This window comes from Prionailurus viverrinus, chromosome B2, assembly GCF_022837055.1.
Source record: "Prionailurus viverrinus isolate Anna chromosome B2, UM_Priviv_1.0, whole genome shotgun sequence".
NCBI lineage: Eukaryota > Metazoa > Chordata > Mammalia > Carnivora > Felidae > Prionailurus > Prionailurus viverrinus.
In genome coordinates, this window is record NC_062565.1 from 43,963,044 (window position 1) to 43,981,762 (window position 18,719).

Here is an 18,719-nt window from a genome sequence, read left to right on the forward strand (position 1 = left end):
CTCTCAGTAAAAGAGCCAAAGTCCTTACAGTGATCCACAAGATCCTAGAATATCTGCACCAGCTTTCCTATACCTTTCCTGCCTTTGCCTACCCTGTTTCAGATGACCTGGCCTCATTGCTGTTCCTGGAACATTCCAGAATCGCTGCATAGGATCTTTACATCGGCTGTTTGCTCCACCTGAAATACATTTCCCCTGGATGTCTGCATAGTTAATTCCCCAAACTCTTCTAAGTCTTTGTGTATACATACTCTTGCCAATGAAGCCACTCTGTCCTGTTTAAAATGTCAACCCATCCCAACTCCTCTCTGTAACCCCTCCATTGCTAAAAACCCTTACTTGATTTTTTAATTTCTTTTTCCATAATACCTATCAGCTTCTAACAAGAAGCATACATTACTTATTTTATGTCTAGAATTTATTTTCTGTCTCCTCCCACTAACATGTAAACACCCTGTATGGTCACAAATCTCTGTCTGCTTCTTCATCATTATCTCAAGCCTTTAGAGAAGTGGCTGGCAAATATTAGATACTCAAAACATCTGTTGAATAAATTTTTGTGACTGTTCGATATCTTTATCCCTCACTGGACACGTAAGTTCCATGAGAACAAAGCCCGTGACTATTTCGTCCATCAGTATATAAAAATTTAGCAAATATCTGATGTATCGTTGATGTTTACTCAATATTTATTTTATAAACAACTAAAATGGAGATGTGCCTAGAATTCACGCCCTTTTACTCCTGGTCCACTTTTCTTTCTGTACTACGTGTATAAATATTATCTCCGGATTATATTTAAGCTCCTACAGGAAAAGAACATACCTGTGTGTTTCACAGCACTTTGTATAGAGCAAGTTGGCTTGTTTACTTATAAAAGAGAGGCCATCAATCAATTAATCTGTCAAAGATATTTTGAGGGCTTCATCCGCATGTTACTTACAACCCAGGAAAGGAAATATGACACATTTATTCATTTGTTTGAGAGGTTCTAAGAATGAGCTTGCATGCTTTCTGAAATACAAGTTTGTTTATGTCACTCTCATGTTTGGAAATCTTTGATGAGTCCCAAGCACCTACAGGAAGATGTCTGTCTCAAGATCTTTCACAATCAGAAGGAAGCCTATCTGTCCCGCCAGCTTCTCCCCTTAGAGCTCTCCCAAATGTTCTATTCTGCAGCCAGATAGGCTGCTCGTCGCTACATGCTATTTCCTGCCCCTGTACTTTTGCACATGTGCTGCCTCTACTGGGCAAAATTCTACTCATTCTGGTATTTGCAAGGTATAAATACACATAGGACATGATCTTGTATGCACATACAACTACGGAACTTTCCAAATTAAAGTGCAAGAGAAAGGAGCCAACTGGGCCTACAGGAGACCTGCTCATTGTCTGGAATGACCTGGGGGCCAGTGTCTGGTCTTCTGCTTTGTATGTGCAAAGATTCAACTTGGCTAGTGTGCAAAGGGATTTTCAAACATTGTAGAGCTGGATCACTCCAAACTAAAAAAAAAAAAAAAATCATATTAGCAACAAAAATGCCAGTTAATTATTTTACTACAAAAAATTGCCAAATTGACCTCTATTTGTGTAGCGTAACTACTTCACAATAGCAAAGGAATTAGTTAAGATAATGTTCTCATGTTATGTTTGTGTGATGTTTGCATGTCCTGAGACAATACCCCTTTTTCCCAAACCCAATATCAGTGATTTGTGTCTTTTCTGTTTATATTGATCAGTCTCATTAAGAACTTACCCATATTGGGGCTCCTGGGTGGCTCAGTCAGTTAAGCGTCTGACTCTTGATTTTGGCTCAGGTCATGATCGCACGGTTCATGGGGTCAAGCCCCACATCGGGCTCTGTGCTGACAGCATGGAGCCTGCTTGGGATTCTCTCCCTCCCTCTCTTTCCGTTCCCCCCCAAAATAAATAAACAAAATTTTTAAAAAGAACTTACCAATATTATTTTCTTTTTAGGAAACAATTGCCTTTATTAATAGTCTCTATTGTGCATTTCTTTGCAATGTCACTAATTTCTGCTCCTATCTTTATTATTTTCTTCCTTCTCCTTTCTTTGGTTTTACTTTGCTGTTCTTTACTCCAAGATCGCTGTGGTGGATACTTAGATCATTGGTGTTCAACTTTTCTTCTTTCCTAATTATGCATTTAAGACTATTAATTTCCCTCTAAATATAGTTTTTTCTGTATCCCACAATATTTTATGTTTGATTTTTATGATCATCCAGGTCAAAAGGACTCAATTCTTATTTTGGTTCTCTTGGCTTTTGTTTTATTTGTGTTTGAGGCTATGTTATTAGGTGCACACAGATTCAATATTATGTCATTTTGGTACATGGACTGTTTCTTCAATAGAAAATGCCACTCTTTATCTCTAGTAATATTTTTTTCCTTTTTCTGAAATCAGCTTTCTTTTGGTTAGTGTTTATAGATATCTTTTCCCAAGTTTTTACTTTCCATTTTTGTGTGCTCTGATACATAAGCATTAGATCATTATATTTTTATTCAATCTAACAATCTTTGCCTTTAATTTAAGTAGTTGGTCTATAAACATTTAATGGAATTGCAGTGTATTTAGGCTAAATATACCATCTTACAATCTCTATCTTTAAAAATGAGCAAAAACTTGAAGAGACGTTTCACCAGAAAGTAACGTATGAATGGCAAATAAGGTCATTAAAGGGAAATCAGCAGCAGTAGCCACGAGGGAAATGCAGTTAAATGAGATCACTTCATACCACTGGAACACCTAAAATTAAAAGGACTAACAATACCAAGTGGTGGTGGGGATGTGGAGTAGCCACATATCACTCTCATACACTGACGGTGAGAGTCTAAAATGGTACAACCAATTTGTAAAATTGTGTGGCAGTTTATTATAAAATTAACTGTACATGTATACATGTACCCTATGACTCAGCAATTCCAGCAAATCTTAGAACTATATCCAAGAAAAAAATTAATGTGAAAATCATCATAACAGGCTTGTATGAGAATGCTTAGAGAAATTTGCTTCCTAATCCAAAACACTGGAAACTTCTCTCAAGAAGATAATGGGCAAACTGTGGTGTACTTATGCAATGAATATTGCTCAGCAATGACAAAGGAATGAATTACTGATACAGACAACAAAATGGATGAATCTCAAAGACACTATGTTGAGTGAAAGATGGCAGACATAGAATAGTATATACTGAATGATTCCATAGAATTATGTCAGTGTAAAAACATACAAAGGGTTACAGGATTCCTAATCATGCTTTTAATGGGCACTTGAGCAAAAGATTTTAAGGATCACTTCTAGAGCCGATGGATAAGAAATGTCCCATGTTAACAACTGCCTTAGATTTCCAGCTCTGGGAATGGAATGGAAGTGGAATTTCTTGGGTTACTGTCATTAAGTCATGAGAGTTAAAAGCACCTCCTTCTCTGGAATACAAGCATCAGGTTGAACAAACCAGGCAAAAGAATTTACAGTAAGCCCATGGTGCTGGCGACATCCTGACCACCAGTGCTGTTAGGTGACCATCAACAATATCATTACAAAGCTTTCAGAGTAGGGGTGTCTGGATGGCTCAGTTCATTGCGCATCCAACTCATGATCTCATGGCCATGAGATCGAGCCTTGCATTGGGCTCTGTGCTGATAGCATGGAGACTGCTCAAGACTTTCTCTCTCTCTCTTTCTCTCTCTGCCCCTTCCCTGCTCACTCTCGAGCCCGCTCTTTCTCCCTCTCTCACAAAAATAAATAAATAAACAAACATAAAGAAACCTTTCAGGATAGGTATAAAACACCCAGGAATTGGTTAAGAATGCCCCAATCCTCGGGGCGCCTGGGTGGCGCAGTCGGTTAAGCGTCCGACTTCAGCCAGGTCACGATCTCGCGGTCTGTGAGTTTGAGCCCCGTGTCGGGCTCTGGGCTGATGGCTCAGAGCCTGGAGCCTGTTTCCGATTCTGTGTCTCCCTCTCTCTCTGCCCCTCCTCCGTTCATGCTCTGTCTCTCTCTGTCCCAAAAATAAATAAACGTTGAAAAAAAAAAAAAAAAAAAAAAAAAAAAGAATGCCCCAATCCTCATATGATAGGAAAAGATAGGACTCAGTAGGCAGAGGGGGATAGATTAGGATGCGAGGTCCCTGGGTGAGGGAAAAACACATATTTTGGAACGATGCTGGGAGCAGCTGACCACAGCAAACCCCCTAGGGAGTAAGGTTCCTCTTAAGAGTGTAATAGACCCCACCTACACCCCTTTAGGTTTCCCTCAGGAATTTGACAGAAGATCTGACGAAAAATAGGTAGACCGTAAAACATATGACCCACAAGGAACGGTATGGCCATAGGCCACCCCTCATACAATGGAAATGAGCCAATCAGGAATGGACAACCCAGCACCTAGAGCTATCAAGTGAATAAGGGTAGGACCTGAGAAGGAACAAGGGGGAAAGGAAAGGGAGGTGTGACCAGAACCCTATAAAATAAAGACCCTTGCCTATTGTTGCGAGTGTTCACCTTTGAATGTGCTCTCTCTGTCAAGAAAGCTTTCATACTATTCTTCCTTTCTAATCTCATACTCTAATAAACTTTTGCCTGCTGCTCATTTTGTGTCCACCTCTTTATTCTTCGAAGAGTCGAGAGAAAGAATCCTGGGTATTGAGGTAAAAAAAAAAAAATCCTGCAACACTTACGCACCTGAGGAAATATGTCTTAAAATGTCCCGTTTCTATTGAGGAGGGCACCTTTTGGGATGAGCACTGGGTGTTGTATGGAAACCAACTTGTCAATAAATTTCATATAAAAAAAAAAAGTCCCGTTTCATAGATTCCTTCCTCATCCTTTTCTCTGAATCTCTGCCCATCTATGTATTATTCAGATGCAAAATGCCATCTTTTCACCAATTTCTATAAGAAGCATCCACTCACACCCAAAAGTCTCATGGAGATTCTGGGGTCACAGGCAGTAAGTGACCTGAGGTGGCGCCATTTCACTGGCCCCACCCCCATCCCTACCCCTCTCCTCTCCCTTCCTCCACTCTCAGAGAAGCCATCCGTTCTTCTAGTTTCTTCCACAGATTACTCATCAGACTAACTCCACTCACATTTGGTTTGGGGGAGGGGCCTCTTCACCTTCCTTCTCAAACAGAATTTTAAAGAATGTCTTCAGAACATACCCAGTACTCTCTCTGAAGACAGTCCCGACGGATATGATGTTCTCCACCTTGCTGCATTTATATTCGGATTTGACAACTTCCTGACGAGATGTTTGGGGCCACTGAAGACCCAGTGGCCATGAATTTCCAAACGGAGGCAGTATCTCTGGATTGTTTGATGTTTAAAGCATGGAAATGGCTCGGCTCCCGGAGAAAATGGGCATAACCAGGGTACTTCAGACTGAGGGAGCAAACCTCCAGCATTGTTCTGCCTTGCTCTCCCTTCTCACAGTTGTTCTTATCAGCGGTTTGCAGATGATGGGGGAGGGGAAAGGAGGCTATGTCAAAAATGTCTGTTTGAAAAGGGCTTGGAATCTGTCCAACATTTCGAGGTTAAGGGGATGAGGAGAGTTTATAGGCCTAAATTTCCTGCAGGGATCAAGTATTTGACTTTCACTGGGAGTACTCAATTGAGTTGAGTATCAGTTGTTTCCAGCCAATCTGAAAATTATCAAACCATAGGCTCCTAGAATGGGAAGAGGTATAGAGGCCATACCTTACAACAGGTTCTGGAACGATTGATTGGGCCCTGCTACATGTATTAAACCTGAGGCTTAAAACATGACCCCCTTGCCTGAGGTAGCTGAGTTAGGTAGCTGAGTTAGCAGGTAGGTTTCAGGAAAATCAGCACAAATGGGTGGCCTCAGATGAGCAGGAAAAAAAGAGAGGGGAAAGACAAATGAATGATATTAAGAAGGGCAAGTTTATCCCCAGTGCCAGCATCTCCCCTTGATTTTCTGCCTTCGTCTCTTCACTTACCCACCCCTTCATCCACCGCGTTTTCCCTCTGAGGAGCCACCTACTCTCGACAAGCCACTGGATTACCTACCCCCTCAGTAATTTTTTCGCTGCAAGAAATGCAAAGTCTAAGCCAAAGGAATGAATGGCTAATGGTAAATATTCATTTTCCACTCTTCAGGGAAGAGCTACTTCTCACCTCATGTCTTCCCTAATTCTCCATTGCCCCATATGTAAAATGAGGTTTAATAGTATGTGTTATAGTAGGATTTACTTAAACACTGTCGGTAAGAAGCTTATTGCAGTGCCTGGCTGTCTCTACTGTTACTACTACTGCTATTGAGTTTATTGCTTAGATAACAGTACGAGTTCTGTTGTCTTCTTTGGAGGAACAAGCAAACACTGTGGATCCATCCAACGATAGGAAATCTGAGACCACAAACGTTATGAAAGGGCTGTAAAATATAACCTATGGCTTTCAGAGTTCAAAATCCGATGGAGCGTAAGACATAATGCTGCAGCAAAACAACAAAAAGTTAATTGGCAACAGGAGGTATCCTGTGTAGCGACAGACGAGTGAGATTGATCTTTGGGACCGTAAGATTTCAGAAGAGGGTGAGGTAACCCCAGGCTGGGGGGTGAGGGACCGGGAAAGTATCTTGGGTGGTAGATGAGACCCAGGTTAAGTAGAGAAGAGAGGGAAAGGTTTGAGATATGATGCAGAGTTGAGAATTCACAATGGTAGGGAGTAAATTCGATTGGATGGAGTATGCCGATTCTGGAAAAAACAGAGACAATGAACAGTACTGGATTAGGCTCTGGGCAGCCTTGAATGCCAGGCTCAGAAATCTGAATTTTATGCTCAGAGGATGATATTGAGGATGAGCAGACACAGAACACAAAAAGAAGCTCGATTCCAGAACCGTTTAAACGCTAGCTAGCTTCAAAACAGAGACAGGTGCTCAGCTTGGTCTACGGGCACATCCCAGCATGACATCCACATCTCACTACGGGCACAGGGAAGAAACTGTGTATAAGCCACCTGAGAACTTCCGATGGTTCCACTAAGTCATTCCCATCACGGTAAATACGCCCCTCTCCTGGAATTCTCTCCTCCTTGGCTCTCCACCAAACACCATTGTTCCCAGTCAACATGTAACCTTCATCTAGTGGTTCCAACCTGCTGAGTTTCATGCCTCATGAATCTGACTCTGGCATAAACCCCACCATAGATCCCTCTTGCTTGCATACCAACCCCCTGGTTTACTGCACTTTCTCACTTTCCAAATTGTAAACAGTCATCCACACCTTGACTCATCATTACATTGGTTGATCCACCTTGGGGCTGTCTATTTTAGAGTGTGCAATCTGGAAGACCTCCTGGAGGAGTCTCAGGTGAGGTCATTTAGGATGTTTTATTAGTAGAGGACATGCGTAAAGAAAATAGGAAAAGGGGGACCATTAAATGTTGGGGGGAGACAGATGGAATCCTATTCACTCAAATAATTGAACATGAATGGGAAGGGAAAAGAAGTTATTGAAATAATTTAATTAAAAAATCGACTACCAAAAACATCATTTTTGAACAGGATTAACTGTATGCCCTCAAACTATATGCCTCAGGCAGGGCAATCCTGGTTTCAGCCTCTCCCCGGCCCTAGTACTGCCCAGGCTGGGACTACACATCCGAGCCCAGAACCCCGCTCTCAAGGATACCCTCCGCCTGTCCCCTGCCCTTCCCCCTTATTCCGAGTGTGTCTGGTTTCCTCCCTCTACTGTTTCCCACGTGACCCAAGCCTCCTTGTCTGACCTTTTAGTAGCTCTCTGTCAGCTCCCGAGAACCTCCACTATAGGGAAAAAGCAACTGACCACAGGTTAACTCACAGATGCCCAAAGACTGGGGTGTCTCCACAGTCGACCTCAAAGCGGGACGAGAGAGGTGGGCATCCTCTTAGCCAGGCTTCTGCAGACAACGATAAAGTCACACTGCATAAATGTTGAAGGAACGTGCAGAAATGCTAAGTTACTTAGTTCACTTAGTGTTTATTTAGTATTATATGTATTACTTATATAGTAGCTTAATGGAGTGTTCCTGGACTGAGTATTTTTCATCGCCATCATTCTGCCCAAAGGGAACATGCTTTCCTTCTGCCATAGACAACGGGACTCTATTGAGCTGTTTCACCCAGTTACTTCCTCCAGTATATATTTTCATCTCTGGGGATTTTATGTCATGATTAGAGAGGTTTCAGGGTATGAGTGTGTAGGGATTTTTTTTTTTCTCCAAAGACATCTGGGAAGTTGGTTTCTGTATGATAAAACCAAAAGCAACCTATCTCAGGAAACTTCTGAGTAACCTCTGCATATTATATACTTCCCTACATAACAAACATAAAGCAAACTGTTACCTGAGCCGTCCAGGAAAGAGGGAGAAAGGGCTGTGTGTTTTGAAAATGCAACTTGACTCCTATAACTCCACTGGGTGGGGGACACCTGCCCCAAGTAAGCTGTCCTTTCATACCTGAGTTTTGCATTGTCTAAATAGTATTGCCCAAGCCTACTGCCCTACTGCCCTTGTTATTCCACAAGAAGCACAAGAAAAATATAAAAATATTTTAATACTAAGATTTCTTTCCGATTACAAATGTAGCTCACACTCACTACAGAAAAAAGATGATAAAAATCGTCTGTGATTGCACTACCCAAAGATAATTGTTAACATTCTCTTATTCTTTTTCTACCCATATATACATATATATACACATATATATACATATATACATGTATAGTATATATATACTATATATATACATATATATACATATATGTATACGTATATATATGTATACGTATATATACATATATATGTATATATATATATATAGTTTTAATTGGAATTATGTTTTATCTTTGTATTCTGCTTTTTTAAATTTGACATTATGTAGTGTATATACATGAAATTGAAGCGTATTACCTATGGCCAGCCAAGTATTGGTCAAACAGTAAACTCAAATATTAGCTGACATTATTTGTGGATTTAGAAGATTCAAAGATATTTTTCTTTATCATATACCCAATGACTTCTTTTTAATTTAATTTATTTTATTTTTAAATTTGTATTCAAGTTAGTTAATATACAGTGTGGTCTTGGCTTCAGGAATAGAACCCAGTAATTCATCTCTTACATATGACACCCAGGGCTCATCTCTTGAAAAGTGCCCTGCTTAATGCCCATCATCCATTTAACCCACCCTTTCCCCTCCAGCAACCCTCAGTTTGTTCTCTGTATTTAAGAGTCTCTTATGTTGTGTCTCCTTCTCTGTTTCCATCTTATTTTTCCTTCCCTTCCCCTATGTTCATATTTTGAGTTTCTCAAATTCCACATATGAGTGAAATCATATGATACCTCTTTTTCTCTGACATTGAACTTTCACAGCAAAAAAAAAAAAAAAAAAAATTTGCTGTGATCAGTAAAAATTTAAAATTTATGCCCTGTAAAAGTAGGTCTTTAGAATCAGGTAAATTATGAGATGCCCATAATTCAACCAGAATTATAGGTGATGCAGTAAAAACGAACATACTTTTACCAGGGCGAACACAATATGCAAGGAAGGATCCAGTTCAAAAATCACCCTCAGAATTTGGAAGTCTGAGTGCTTTCTGCGTCCATGGTCCACCAGGGGGCACTGTTCCCCGCCTTCCGCGGGGATCCCTGCCGCGTCTGGACCAATGTCCTTGCAGGCTAAAAAGCTAGGTGACGGTTCCAATTTACAGATTCCCAGGTCTGATGGCTTTACCTCATTTCCCAATTATTTTTATTTGAGGATAAGATGGCTCCTATTCAAAACATCTTTAAAATATTGTATCTGGGGGCACCTGGGTGGCTCAGTCGGTTAGACATGGGACTAAGGCTCAGGTCATGATCTCGCAGTCGTGGGTTCCAGCCCCGCGTCAGGCTCTGTGCTGACAGCTCAGAGCCTGGAGCCTGTTTCAGATTCTGTGTCTCCCTCTCTCCCTCTGCCCCTTCCTAGCTCTGTTCTGTCTTTCTCTCTCTCTCCCTCTCAAAACTAAATAAACACTTTTCAAAAATTAAAATATTGTATCTATATGTGTCACATTAGGGCTCAGTACCCCAGTCCCCCTTTAACAATTCCTTACAGTTCATTTAATGAATCTTACATTTTTAAATAGAGGGGGAAAGGAGTTTGTGAGGAACACCGGATCTTCAGGACAATCCAATAGGGCAATTCATTGTGTTTGTTTGTTTTTAATTTTTCACCTGAGGGAACTGAATTTCAGAGAAAGTAATTTGTCCAAGGTCAGGCAGACAGTAAGCAGAAAAGCCAGACCCCAACCCAAGTCTGTTAGAACCCCAGCCCCAATTCTTTTCACTATTCTCTACTTTATAATAACTCCGCTTCCCAGGTGAAACTATTATTAAATTCAAATAATGTCTTCTTAGACTTGTTAGACAGACAGTAACAAGTGGGATGGCATTTTTTAAGTATGCAGATCACAAAAATCCTCAGCCTTTTAAAAGTTTTTCTCTCTTGGGGCTCTTAGGTGGCTCAGTCAGTTAAGTATCTAACGTTGGCTCAGGTCATAATCTCACCATTCATGGGTTGGAGCCCCGTGTTGGGCTCTGTGCTGACAGCTCAGAGCCTGGAGCCTGCTTCGGATTCTGTGTCTCCCTCTCTCTCTGCCCCTCCCCTGCTCATGCTCTGTCTCTATTTGTCTCTTAAAAATAAATAAAAATGTTTAAAAAGATTTTTTAAATAAAAAATACATAAAAATTTTTCTTTCTTTAATTACTTCCCCCCCCCCCCCCAGAGTTAATCTGCAAACTAAGTTTGAATGTGTTTCATTCCCGTCTTGGTTTATCTCAGTAATTAGGTACCCATAGAACCCCAACTTTTAGCTTCTAGCACTCATAATGTCCAAACTAAGCAGAAAATATGGAGTGGTATCTGTCTAAATACTAGAATCAAAGTTGTTGTTGTTTTTTTTTTTTTTTTTTTTTTTTTGGTATGGGTATACATATTTGTACGTAAACACATAAAACTGTATTTGTGGGTTTTAAACAATTATTTATTTATTTAAGTAACCTCTATGCCCAAGGTAGGGCTCAAACTCACCACCCTGTGATCAAGAGCTGCATGCTTTTATGATTGAGCCAGCCAGGGCCCCATAAAACTATATTTGTACTCCATTTCCCTACCAGTATTTTGTGGCGTTGATGCTGTCCTGTGTCTCAGTGTTTATGGTTTCCTTGCCATCACTAGAGAACGTCTGCTGTCACTGCTAATAATCATGGCACACAGTATCTGTCCTGTGTACGTCCTGAAGTCTCAAACTAAAATAAGACCGCTACTTGAATGAATGAACCTATCTGCATATATCCACGTATATATACGCTCCGTGCGTATATACGTATGTATACAAAAGACTACTTACATATGATGTGCCGTTACAAGACTGGGGATCATGAGGTCACTGTAGTTTCCATCTTTCTCTCTTATTTGGGCTGTCGCTCTAATCCAAAAACGGTTCTCTCTCTCTCCTACCACCCCTCTTAATCTAACTCCTGCTTTTTGCCAGGTTAAGCATCCTACAGTGCAGCTAAGATTGCACAAATCTTCCTCCTCCCTTCTTATCTATTGCTCCTGACCAGATAAGTGATGCCTTCCCCATGAGGGCCTCTTTGATCCCTCCAGACTTTGTCTTCATGTCTGTTGGTGCAAGCACTATGTTCCATCCTTCATAATAGCGTTGCTTCTGTGGGGACCCTCCCTGCCACCTTTTCTATCCTACTCCATTGATTGAGGACAATAATCGTATCTTATTTATCTTTATATCCCCTCAAACAGTGCTTCTTAAACTTGAATGTTGCCTAAAACCCATCTGGAATCTTGTTGAGATGCAGATTCAGATTCCCACAGGGCTGGGGTAGGCCTGCGATTCTGCATTTCTAACAGATTCCCAGAGAACGTGCATACTACTGGTCCACGGACCACACTTTGAGTAGTGAGGCATTAGTACCCCTTGCATAACATTTTACATGTGGCAGGTGTTAACTCACACCTAGCAGAACGTTAAAAGTTAAAAAGCAAGAGCAAAATGCAAATACCATGAGAGAGCCCTGTGCCCATATGGTCTCACCAAACATTGGTGAGGATGTCTGAGTACCTGGCTTCTCATAAAATTTTCATGGGAATGTTAAATAGTACACCTGCTTTGGAAAAAGATCTGGCTGTCTTTTTTTTTTTTTTTCTAAACAAAATTAACGTATATGTATCCCGTGACCTAGCAGTTCCTTTCCTAAATATTTATGTGTCCACAAAAAGAGCCGTATGAGAATGCTTGAAACAGTTTTGTTCCTAATAGTCAAAGCCCCCAAATACCCTAGGTGTCCCTTCACTGGCAACTGGGGGAAGTAAACTATGGTATGTGCAATGTTGACATCTATTGTATGCCAAGGGATACTGGCACGAGGCTGGAGTCGTGTAGGGCAGAGCTACAGTCCACTGAAGGCTTGCCTGGGGCTGCTGCAGAACCTGCTTTCAAGATGGCACCCTCATATGGCTGTTGGCAGGAGGCCTCAGTTCCTCGTCACATGCTCCCCTCGCTGAGCCGCTGGAGTGTCCTTATGACATGGCCACTGGCTTCTATCATGTGAGTGATACCAGAGAGACCTGCTGTGGCCTAGCCTGGCTCCAAGCGGCTGCCACACCTGCCGTGAGGCTTTCTTGGTCAATGTTGGGCCACAAGGTTCCTAATGAAAAGGTATGGATTCCTGATGCCCAAACATATGGGTGAGTCTCAAATGCATTATACTGAGTGAAACAACCAGAACCAAAGGCTACTTACATATGATTTGATTCACTTTATATGAGGTTGTAGAAGGCAAAACAAATCTATAATTAAAAAAAAAAAAAAAAGAAAAAGTCAGGGACGCCTGGGCGGCTCAGTCGGTTAAGTCGACTTCGGCTCAGGTCACGATCTCACGGTTCGTGGGTTTGAGCCCCGTGTCGGGCTCTGTGCTGACAGCTCAGAGCCCGGAGCCTGCTTGGGATTCTGTGTCTCCCTCTCTCTGCCCCTCCCCCATTCGTACTCTGTCTCTGTCTGTCAAAAATAAATAAACATTTAAAAAAAATTTTTTTTAAGTCAGGACTGCGGTTGCCTGGAAACGGGTAGGCAGGGAGGATTATCAGGGAACCTTCTGAGGTGGATGGAATGTTGTATGTTTTGTAGCATTTTCAGTTACACAGCTGCATGCATTTGTCAGAACTCAGGATCGTATGCGTAAGATTTGTTGTACATGTGGGTCTTCGTAAATGGTTTTTGAAAAGAAAAAGAACCCTCAACGAATTCTGAATCGTGACGATAAGCTGCTGAAATGTTCCGAGTTGCGGGGTACTGATCTGGCAACTTAGAGTGGCTACAACAAGAGAGGTAGTCAGAGAGTTGAGCTACATCCTTCCAGGCTCCTAAGGATTCACAAGAACCCTACTGAAATGTCTTGATGGTTAAAATTCAACCAACATTGACAATGTTTACTTAGAAGTGCCTGCCATTCTACGTATACCTGGAACCCTTCAGCATGTGTTGTTACACTTAAATCCATGTTTTTCCTGCTGAGTTAACCTGAAATGGTATTTTTGTTCATCAGTTTCAGGTGGAGACCAACGAGGAGTCAGTCATTTGTCTTAATCAGTGCTGGACCATCTGATGGGGTGTAGACACATCTCCTTCTGGGTGGAACACTGGTTCCCCAAACTGGCTTCCTATTAGACTCACCCTGGAGAGCTCTGGAAGCAATCACGATGCCAGCCCACCCTAGGACAGTTGAATCAGTATGGGAGGGCAAGGAGGAAGGAGGTCTGGACATCTATACTTTTCAAATGGTCTCCTGGGTATTTTATTTATTTATGCATTTATTTTGAGAGAGAGAGAGAAAGAGAAAGAGAGAATCTCAAACAGGCTCCACACTCGGCACGGAGCCTGATTCGAGGCTCAGTCCGTCAACCCTGGGACCATTACCTGAGCTGAAATCAAGACCCAGATGCTCAACCGACTGAGCCACCCAGGTGCCCCACTCTCCTGGTTATTTTAATATTTATCACATAACTTAAGGTCTATTCATTTTTTTAAGTTAAAAAAAATCCTTAAAAGACACTGCAAAGAAAATATAAGTCTACTTCAAACAATGCTGTTTAGGGTCAAGGTTCTTAAGGTCAGTGGGCATCTTTTTCTTTCAGCTCTTTGAGATCTGTATCAAAGTGTGACAGGTCAGTAAGTTTGTTCATTGAAATAGAACACACTTCAGTTTTTGACTCCTGGGGAATAATAGGATCTCACTGGCAGACGTTATTTGGATATTATTGACACTGATATCTATGAAAATGGCAGTAGTTTCCCAAATTCTAATGTGTGTATGTCCTGTTGGCATAATTGGATTACTCTATAGGTGAGCCAAGCATGTGTTTAGGGCAGGCAACAAAATATGTGTTTGGAAAAAAATTGTATATCTGATATTTTATTTATTTTAATTTTTTTTTCAACGTTTATTTATTTTTGGGACAGAGAGAGACAGAGCATGAACGGGGGAGGGGCAGAGAGAGAGGGAGACACAGAATCGGAAACAGGCTCCAGGCTCTGAGCCATCAGCCCAGAGCCTGACGCGGGGCTCGAACTCACGGACCTCACGGACCGCGAGATCGTGACCTGGCTGAAGTCGGACGCTTAACCGACTGCGCCACCCAGGCGCTCCTATTTTAAATGTTTATTTATTTTTGGGGGGGGGGCAGAGAGAGAGGGGGACAGAGGATCTGAAGCAGACTCTGTGTTCACAGCAGACAGCCTGACGCGGGGCTTGAACCCACAAACCTCAAGATCATGACCTGACCTCAAGATCAGACACTTCACCTACTTAGAGCCACCCAGGTGCCCCATGTGTCTGATATTTTATTTTATTTTTTAAATTTTTTTCACATTTTATTTATTTTTGAGAGGGAGAGAGAGAGAGAGAAAAAGAGTGTGAGCAGGGGAGGGGAAGAGATAGAGGGAGGCACAGACTCCAAAGCAGGCTCCAGGCTCCGAGCTGTCAGCACAGAGCCCGACGCGGGGCTCGAACTCACAAGCCACGTGAGATCATGAACTGAGCTGAAGTCAGACACTTAATCGACTAAGCCACCCAGGCGCCGCAACCCCCCATGTACCTGATATTTTAAAAGCAGTATTGGAGGAGTCATTGTACTTTTTAAAGAAATTAGAATTATATTGGCATTCCTTACACTGATTCTATCTCTGGGAGGCAGGGAGGACCGACGGCCTTGGCAACGATGACCACCATGAAAGGCGCTACCAGCCTGGTTGGCGGAGTAGACGGGGCTTCTGAACGGAAGGCATAACCAGTGCTTCCTGCCCTGCCCCCTCTCTCCATCCAGGTGTCAGTACCAGTCAATTACAAAGTCAAAGTACCCGAGGAGGAGAACGGAGAGAGCTCGTGCCTGGCCCAGAGGGTTTTACACTGTGAACTAGATAGAGAACAACATGCTAATTGTTCTTTGTTTGCTGAGCAGGGCCTGCTGCCAGCGCAGAGCTGGCCCTGGGAAGCTTCCAGAGCCTGGTGATCAGGTGTGGGGAACCAGCACTGACTGCCGGCCACCCTGCTGCCAGCTGGGGGGGGGGGGGGGGCACACAGCAGGCGCATAATAGATGGATTAGAAATCTTGCACAACTTACAGGTTTCAGAGTTTCTGAACTTACAGGTTTCAGAGTGTATTCTAGAAAAGGACAGAAAATGGTTAAAAAGCTTAGGCTGGCCACACTCATATCAACACAGTAAACTCCAGGAAGGTGGGGGGTTTGGGACTGTAAATGTGCAGAGATGCCCCTCCAGAGAAGAGTCTAGCCCGAATATCAAAGCTCTTCCCGGCCTTCAGATTGTTTGACCTGCAGAGACATGACCAGACCGAGTTGTCACAGACACTGTGGACCAATCCTTTAACTGTAGGGCAGTCCCTAGGTTGTGAATAAGAGAAAGGCTCCAGGAAGGCAGCCTCCGTGGAAAGCGAGACTTTCTGGAAAGCAGAACATAAGGTCTTTGTGACGTTATCACTGGACATTGAAAAGGTAAAAATTCTACAGCTATGATTTTGCTGTTGGTCTTCTGGATGTATCTAGACAGGAAAAAAACATAAGTATACGCCAAAGAAAACATACTTTTCTTTTATTTATTTATTTATTTATTTATTTATTTAACGTTTATTTATTTTTGAGACAGAGAGAGGCAGAGCATGAACGGGGAGGGTCAGAGACAGGGAGACACAGAATCTGAAACAGGCTCCAGGCTCTGAGCTGTCAGCACAGAGCCCGACGCGGGTCTCCAACTCACCAACCGCGAGATCATGACCTGAGCCGAAGTTGGACGCTTAACCGACTGAGCCACCCAGGCGCCCCGAAAACATACTTTTCAAAAATACATGCACATAAAACGGTCATGAGCTCTGGGCATTAGGACTGTGGAAGAATTTTTCTTTTTCTAAACTTCTAGACCACCTTACTTACTTTAGGTATATACACATTTATGTATTTATACAAAGACCGCTCATGTCTAAAACTCAAAAGATGTATAAAGCTAGTTCTACAGTAAAATCAGCCTAAAATTGCAGAGCCCCTAGTTGGGGTCCACACTGGGCGTGGAGCCTGCTTGAGGGTCTCTCTTCCTCTCCCTCTGCCCCTCACCGTCCTCTCTCTTTCCAAAAACGTAAAATAAAATACAGACATAAAAAATACAAGGATCGAGGGAGAGATTGATGTCTCTGGAAAAGTCTCTCATGCTTTCCTGTGGTAATTTAGAATTCATAAGACCATCACGAACAGGGCAAGACCTCTCTTCTGCCGCTCGGACACAACGTCACCAGTTTTCTTTTCTTGGAAATGACGGTACTTAGCTGCTGTTCCTAGCTTTCCAGAGACGTCAAGCAAAAGGAGGTCATTACAATGTGTATCAGTCTGTCGACTCATCCCAGTTGGGATCCAGTCATTTTGTTTACCTTTGACCCTTCACCTTGTTTCAGTCTCTAGTTGCTAGGTCACAGCAATGGTGCACGGAAATACCAAGTAGCCAGGAAAAAAACAAAACCAAAGAAAAAGAACAAAACCAAACCCAGATCCTGTGAGTTTGCTAGGACTAGTATCATTGCTCCTGCTCCCATGTTGAAGATGAGACGACAGACTTGGAAAGGTCCTGGGATTGTCCCCCAAGTTATATAACTCCCCAACTTGGCTCCAGAACTGCTTACACCGTGGTGGTGACAGAGGCTGGCCCATGATGCCGTTGGCACTGGCACGGGCTGCAGGAACTACCCTACCCATGCATTCGATTGCCACCCACCCTTTCATCTGACCTGCCCCCTTCAGCATTCCAGCCCACATTATTAAGACCACAGTGGCAGCCATTTTGGAGGCCCCACTGGACAGGTACCATTCATGGACTCCATTTTATTCTACTTTTTAAAAGCCATTTTATATACTTTTTATTTTAAGCTACATAAGAAATACATGAGTACAGAAACAACATGAGACCTTCCCATAACCTAAAAGAATATAAAGTCAACAAGTAAAAACTCATCTTAACCGTCTCTCTGTACTCCTCCATCTCCTGCCTCAAGACACGTACTCTCAGTCTCACACACCTCGCTGGAGGTAGCCACCGAGATCATTGGTACGTATTGTCCAGCAAAACAATTGGCACAATGGTTGCTACAGACTAGAGATTGCCATACACCTGTTCTCCTAGTTCTGTCCCGTTCAATGTCATGTAAATATGAGGGCCCAGGCTAGGCCGGCTCAGAAGTTCCAGGTAGGGCAGGTCGCAACGTGGGTTTGACCAAGAGGAGTGGCCATGGAAATAGCCCAGAGGACACAAGCACAGTGTGTCTATGATCACCTCATGGCATGACTAGTTTTCCACCTCTCATCCACTCCTTTATCATAAATGGACCTTGAACACCTCCTTTCTCATCTCTAGAACCAGAGCTGGCCTTGAGAAGGAGAGTTTTAATAAGCACTTCCCCAGCACTCTGTCACTCAGCATCAAGTCGACTTTGCTTTTGGTCTTGGCCGAATCTTGTTCCTGGGTTTTTACAGCCTGTCTGCAGGGCCCAACCCTGATTTCATATCCTAGATCTGATCAGTGGATTCACGATATGTCACTTTCTTGGTAACACGCATGGCAAGTCAGATCCTCTTAATCTGGTAGCCTGTCCTTGCTCTCACGTGTCCCCGGCCCTTGAATTCCAGTCCAAGAGCAGAGCCTGAGAACCTACAGTAGACCTCCCCGATACAGGACTCTGTATGCCAGAATGAACTTCCTCCTGCGTCCACAACCCTACTCATTTCTTTAGCACTTTCTGCCCCACGGTGAATGGGTCTACTCGACCGGTTATGTCCGAAGAGACGGCAGGTCACAAAAACAAGAGAGAAACGGGTGGCAAAGGTGTGCTGCCAGCTCTCTTGGCCACATCCATTGACATCATCTTGGCCACATCAATTGACATCGTAGGCAGAAGCGGCCCGGATGCGCGGTCCAGAACACCTGTGTGAAAGCTGGGGAAGGAGTGGAGGTCACTGGCAACCTCGCAGCGGGGCCTATGCACGCACTGTACAACCACTGGTGCCGGCTGGCCACCGATGGTGCTTGGTGGTGTTTTGCTTCTCCGTCTGTCTGAATCCCGTGACCCACGCACAGTATCGC